Raw genomic sequence first — 6,210 nt, forward strand, 5'->3', positions numbered from 1 at the left:
TGTGATCCAAAAGAATGAACTGAAAGTACTGGGGATTGTTTTTTAGTAAAGATCTTAAAGGAGAGTAGTTACAAAGAGTTGGAAAAGAAAGTGGATATGAAGATTAATTTTTGGAAATTAAAAAATTTGTCACTGAAAGGGAATATTTTAATTATAAAGACTGTGATTCTCCCGTTACTACTGTATACAGCAGTGATCTTTCCACCTACACAGTTATGGACTAAAAGGATGACAAGAAAGCTTTTTGTGTTTTTTGGGGGATCAAACATAGAAAAAGTGAAGAGGACAATTGTAATGAGCAGTAGCAGAATGGGAGGATACGATTTTCCGAACATTGACTTATTTCTAAAAATGCATTATTTTTTAAATGTTTTCAAGACTTTTAAGCGCTCTTTTAGAACGTCTCAAATGTGCAGATATTTAGCAGGATGGCTTTTTATCAAGTGGGGAAAAAATTAAAATCAGAGGCTAGGGAAGCCTACCTAAGTAATTTATGCCTGTCATTGTGTATGACTACGTTATGGTATTTTTGTCCATTTGGGTGTTGAATTTCCCGTTGCATTGTTATAGGCATCCCAACGTCTCTACCAACTATACTATCAGCGCGTTAAATGGTTATAAGGGTGCACTCACAGGTAGCATGTTTAGACTCCTCTTTTTGCCCTAAGATCTGCCAAGAACTTATTGCGGATAGGGTGTTATTACCAGAGAGGGTGATTACAAGCTCAAAAGTTCCTGTAAATCCAGCTCAATAATTTGCCATAGAAAGCAAAGTCATCTATATATTTTCTCCGTGACTTCAACAGCAGATTAATACAGGTTTTACTGAGATTTAATTGCCTGCTTTTTACAAAACTTCATATATAGGTTCATTTAAGATATGGAAAAAGTGGTGCTGGGGGGCTAGAACCACTATGCTGCCCAACATGTTCTAATGCAGTCGGTCAGAAAGTTATGACTTCAATCACTCTGCAGAGAGCCTGGGTAGCTCAGTCGGTAGAGCATCAGACTTTTAATCTGAGGGTCCAGGGTTCAAGTCCATGTTCCAGCTTCAGCTTTTTGGATAAGGAATCAAACGCGTAAAAAAACAACTGTGTGTTTTTGCCATGAAAGTAAGGTATATGAGGCAAAGGATCAAAAGTGATGAGAAAAATGAAGACTGTGAAAGTGACTAGGAAACTAGGTTGGATCGACCCACTTGGAGTATACCACAACAGCTATTTTAGGAGCTAAATACTTGCCCCTTTGACCATTTTTCTTATGGGATTATTTACAAAGAACCGATTACATCTTACAGATGATATGTACAATGATAACAATGGAGATTAATGTTTTGGATAGATAGGCAGTGGTGTCGCTAGAAGTAGGTACCACTTATTCCCCAGGGAATGGCGACATTTAACTGTATCCATATCTACACTTTTGCATGTGGTGCTATTACTGTCAGGGGCACTATTTCCTTGTCACAATTATTTTTGGGCACACTTTGTGTGGCACTACCCATCGTGTGGTACTGATAGAGATTTGGCTATCATTCTTCAGAAATCAAGATGGCTCCCATATCCTGTTGCTCCAGGACAACGCCTTTTGCTTTAAGCAGAGAACAAAGAACAGCACGAGGGTCTGGCGCATTCTGGGAGATCCCCCTTCTGGAAATGCCATATGTGATGTATAGTATCACTACTGACCAATGAGAATATTATACAATGTACTCCCCCCCTTCCTTGCATTATATAGGAATGTGCTGTGTAATAAAGTTGAGAACTGCATTGACCTTGATGGTGTCAAGTCTTTTCTTCTGTGCACATTTAAATCCTAGGATTAAACTACTAATTTGGAGCAGGAAAGCAAACACCTTCAGCTCTGATTGAGAGCAACTTTAACAGTTGGCGCCCAAAACATGAGGCCTCGAGAGAACGTAACAGTAGAAGCTGAAGGTTTGGGTTCCCCGAGCACGGTGGATGACACTTGAGGACGGGGACTGCAGCCCCCCCCCCCCAAAAAAAAAAAACAAGGTAAGAAAACTAGTTATCTTGCCTGCCTAGGTTGTAGCCCACCATGCTGTGGTAATCTTTCTGCTGGTCGATGTTACTTCACAAGTAGCAACCCTCGATTGATGTTGAAATCTCGAGTCCGTAGAACCTTAGACTGAGATGGCAAAAGTTTGCTCTGCTGTGTTTTTTTTAAATGTTTTTGTGTCGGGCACCTTTTCCGGGCAACAGGCAGGCAAAGCAAGAAGACTTTCAGCAGGGTGAAGTTCGAGAGGCGCAAGAGGGACTACAATAAATTTCTGCAGCAGATGTATTAGTACCCGGGACTACAATAAATTTTTGCCTGTAATTGGGGGTGGGGAATCTCCAGAGGGGGTGGCAGATGTGTTAGTCCCAGGGAACTACAATAAATTTCTGCCTGTAATTGGAACTGGGGAATCCCCAGAGGTGGTGGCAGATCTTTTAGTCCGAGCTGGCAGAACCAGACGTGGGAGCCAGGGAAAAAGTCTGCTGGTGGAGGTGAACTCTGCTTGCTGTTGAGAGGGAGAGGTGACGGTTGTCTGTCTTGTTTGTGAGTAAACTCATGGGACAGTCCTTGTCTTTGCTAGAGGGTGAGTATACTGCCCCCCAGCTAGTAACACAAGAGAAAGGCAGTAAAAGCATTTTAAACATTATAGGAAGTTGATGAAGATAGCTGGATGTAATGAGAATGGAGAGTTTAACTCTAAAGTGTGGAAAAAAGTACTGAGACAGTGTCTTGGAAAGTTGAGTGATGAAGGTTTGCTTGGTGCAGCGCAAAGGACAGCAAATAGGCTCTTTCTATTGGCCTATTCAGTGTCAGACATACCCCTAGGGGGAAAGAGAAGCTGTCCCTTTTTGAGATTTTGTTGGTTAGTGCCCCTAAGTTAGGACAGTATTTTCCCCAAGAACTTGCTTTGCAATATGATTGTCTGTCTGCCTATGTATCAGCTCTGTGTAAACATCTGACTGAACATCGGAAGGAGGTCGGTTTTGACCAGATTGTGCATGATGTCTTGAAGAAACTAGATTACCTTAAGGTAGATAAGGTATTGGGGTTGCAGGATTTTACTTGCAAAGGAATTTATGAGAGACAGAGACAGAGACAGAGACAGAGAGAGAGACACAATCCACCGTGCCATCCATCCGCCATTGCCAGCTGAAACTCTACAGTGCAAAGAAGAAGCCATTTCTAAGCAAGATCCCCAAGCTCAGGCGTTTTCACTGGGCCAGGGATCATTTAAAATGGAGTGTGGCAAAATGGAAGACTGTTCTGTGGTCAGACGAGTCACGATTCGAAGTTCTTTTTGAAAATCTGGGACGCGATGTCGGGTACTGAAATGGCCAGTCTGCAGTCCAGATCTTTCCCTATAGAGAACATTTGGCGCATCATAAAGAGGAAGGTGCAACAAAGAAGGCCCAAGACGATTGAACAGTTAGAGGCCTGTATTAGACAAGAATGGGAGAGCATTCCTATTTCTAAACTTGAGAAACTGGTCTCCTCGGTCTCCAGACGTCTGTTGAGTGTTGTAAGAAGAAGGGGAGATGCCACACAGTGGTGAAAATGGCCTTGTCCCAACTTTTTGGGGGATTTGTTGACACCATGAAATTCTGATTCAACATATTTTTCCCTTCAAATGGTAAATTTTCTCAGTTTAAACTTTTGTTTCGTGATTTGTTCTATTCTGAATAAAATATTAGAAGTTGGCACCTCCACATCATTGCATTCAGTTTTTATTCACGATTTGTATAGTGTCCCAACTTTTTGGGAATCCGGTTTGTATGTCCAGACCCTGTTATTGGAAAAGGCGAAAACATGGAGTGTCAGGAGGAAGGAAGTGATGAGGGGATTACACCATGGCAGAGGGAATTGCAGAGTGAAGAAGAGGTGGGTGAACTGGATGGCAAAGAAGAAGGGATTGATTTTGATGCAGATGTGGTGACTGGTTCCCAAAGAAAGCGTTATAAGTCAGGTGGTAGTTGGTCATGAAGATGCAGTAGATGCTGGAATTTATCACCATGACAGGGACTCCTTTATGCGGTCACCTGATGTTCAGTGCAGCTTGAGTAGGAAGATTGGTGAGTATGACAGCGCACCGGAAGTGCGTTCCACACGTCATGTGACTGGAACTACGTGTGGCCAATACAATATAGATAATGGTGCACAGACTACACATGTGCTACAGGTACTTAATGTTTGTCCTTTCCCTTATTCTAATTTTTTACAGGACCACTAATGTTTCCAAGGACTGCCCTAACTAGTCCACACCTTTGGTGGTATTCCCTATATACCGGACCATATAGCTTATACTTACATTTCATATTTATTATACCTTTTGAAACACTCTTTGAATCATGAGAATAATTGATTGAAGGACTTTGTTACCGACAATCCCCCAGTAGAGCCTATATTTGTGTCAATATTTATGATACTTGACATATCTTTTGAATCATGGGAATAATGAATTGAAGGACTTGGTTACTAATGTATTTATGTACTACCCCATTTGTAATTAGCTCAATATGTGTTTTCTCTACCATGAATTTATGTATTACTCCATTTTCTGCATTACCTAGTATAAAGAGCTTAATATGTGTTTTCCCCCCTTTTTTTCCCCTCTTCCCTCCTTTTTTTTCATATCACTTTTGAGTTTCTGTACTGGTTGACTAAAAAGATCCTGTGCAATTGCAGATAATATGTGACCGCTGAAGAAGGTCTATTCAGACTGAAACTTACGGTTAAGGATTTATATTATTGCTTTTGGATGTAAAGTTTTGGGCAACTGGATCATGAAACCACTGTGTAAAAAATATATTCTTTTGAAATGCAAAACCTAATAATTGGTGTGCCTCAATTTTCGTTACATATTGGTGGCTAATTCTAGCCCTTGACTGGCACCAGAAGAAAAAAAAAAAAAAAAAAAGAGTGCGGTTTTCCATTTCTTAAAAACTCAGCAAATCAGAGTCATGATGGATACGTTTCAGAAAGCATTATTTTTTGTGATGAGTATTGTTGTAGCCACACTGAACGTGAGGGGCATCTGCTCCAGAGTCAGGAGGGTGTCAATTTTTGATTGTTTGGAGAATGTGCAAGCTAATATTATTTGTTTGCAGGAATGTGCAATAAGATCATGTCCTCATGAGAGTGAATGGAAGAAAGGACAGTCCTTCTGGTCAACTGGTTTGGATAATAAAAGTGAAGGAGTTGGTATTTTAATTAGAAGTAGTCATGTTGTTGTTTTAGACTGTAAAATTGTTTTACCTGGGCGTTTTACGATTTTAAACTTGGAGTTTTTAGGACAAAGGTTCCGTATTTTCAACATATATGCTCCTGCTGAGAAACAAGCACGGTTGCCATTTTTAGAGACTATAAAGTTTTATCTGCCTGGAAGAGATTTTACAGTGGTAGCTGGTGATCTTAATTGTTTTAGATCTGTTAAAGATAGAGAAGGCGTTGTTGAAGCTAGGGTGGACAGTTCCTCAACTGTGCTAAAATGATATAATACAAGACTTGCATTGCACTGATGTGGGGCTGATAGTGAACACTGAGGAGAGATTCACATATTTTGCAGATCATAAGATTGTTTTTGCTGAAACCAGTGTGAATGAGTCCATCATCTTTGGCAAAGGATTTTGGAAATTAAATGTTGAATTGTTGAAGAAAGAGGAAGTATTAATGGGTTTTAAGAAAACTTTTGATGTGTGTACTGTCAGCCAGATTTTAAAAATTTGCTTGTATGGTGGGATTAGTCAAAAGAAGAGTTTGCTAAATATTTTAAGAAGGTTGGTTTTAGGAAGGCACAGGAAAAATAAATAGGTATGCTGTTTTTGTATCCAAGCTAGAAGCATTATATAAATTCAGACAGATAGGATTAGAGGTGGATCAAGAAATTTTGCAGATTAAAGAAGAAATAAAGGCAAATCTGAAAAACAGGGGGAAGAATATATAGAGTATCAGACAAAAAAAAATACAGCCTATGGAAGAAAATGAACAGTGTTTTTAAAGTGTCTTAAACCCAAAGGTTGTTTTAAGTCTGTCTTAACATCGACAGGTGAAGCAACCAGATCTGATATGGTGAATGAGATTACTGGGTTTTATAAAATGCTTTTTAGTAATGAAAGTAAAGCTAGCAAAAAAGAAATAGATGACTATTGTATGATTTTAGAAAATAATATCCCTGATGAGAAGAATGGTGTTTGA

The 6,210-nt window shown here is 39.7% G+C and overlaps 1 non-coding gene across 1 annotated transcript; it reads left to right on the forward strand.

Annotated features, from left to right (window-relative positions):
• The first annotated feature begins 978 nt into the window (after positions 1-978).
• On the forward strand, positions 979-1,051 carry TRNAK-UUU. Its single transcript has one exon. It is a non-coding gene; the product is annotated as a tRNA-Lys (tRNA).
• Positions 1,052-6,210: the final 5,159 nt, after the last annotated feature.

Source organism: Bufo gargarizans, chromosome 2, assembly GCF_014858855.1.
Source record: "Bufo gargarizans isolate SCDJY-AF-19 chromosome 2, ASM1485885v1, whole genome shotgun sequence".
Classification (NCBI taxonomy): domain Eukaryota; kingdom Metazoa; phylum Chordata; class Amphibia; order Anura; family Bufonidae; genus Bufo; species Bufo gargarizans.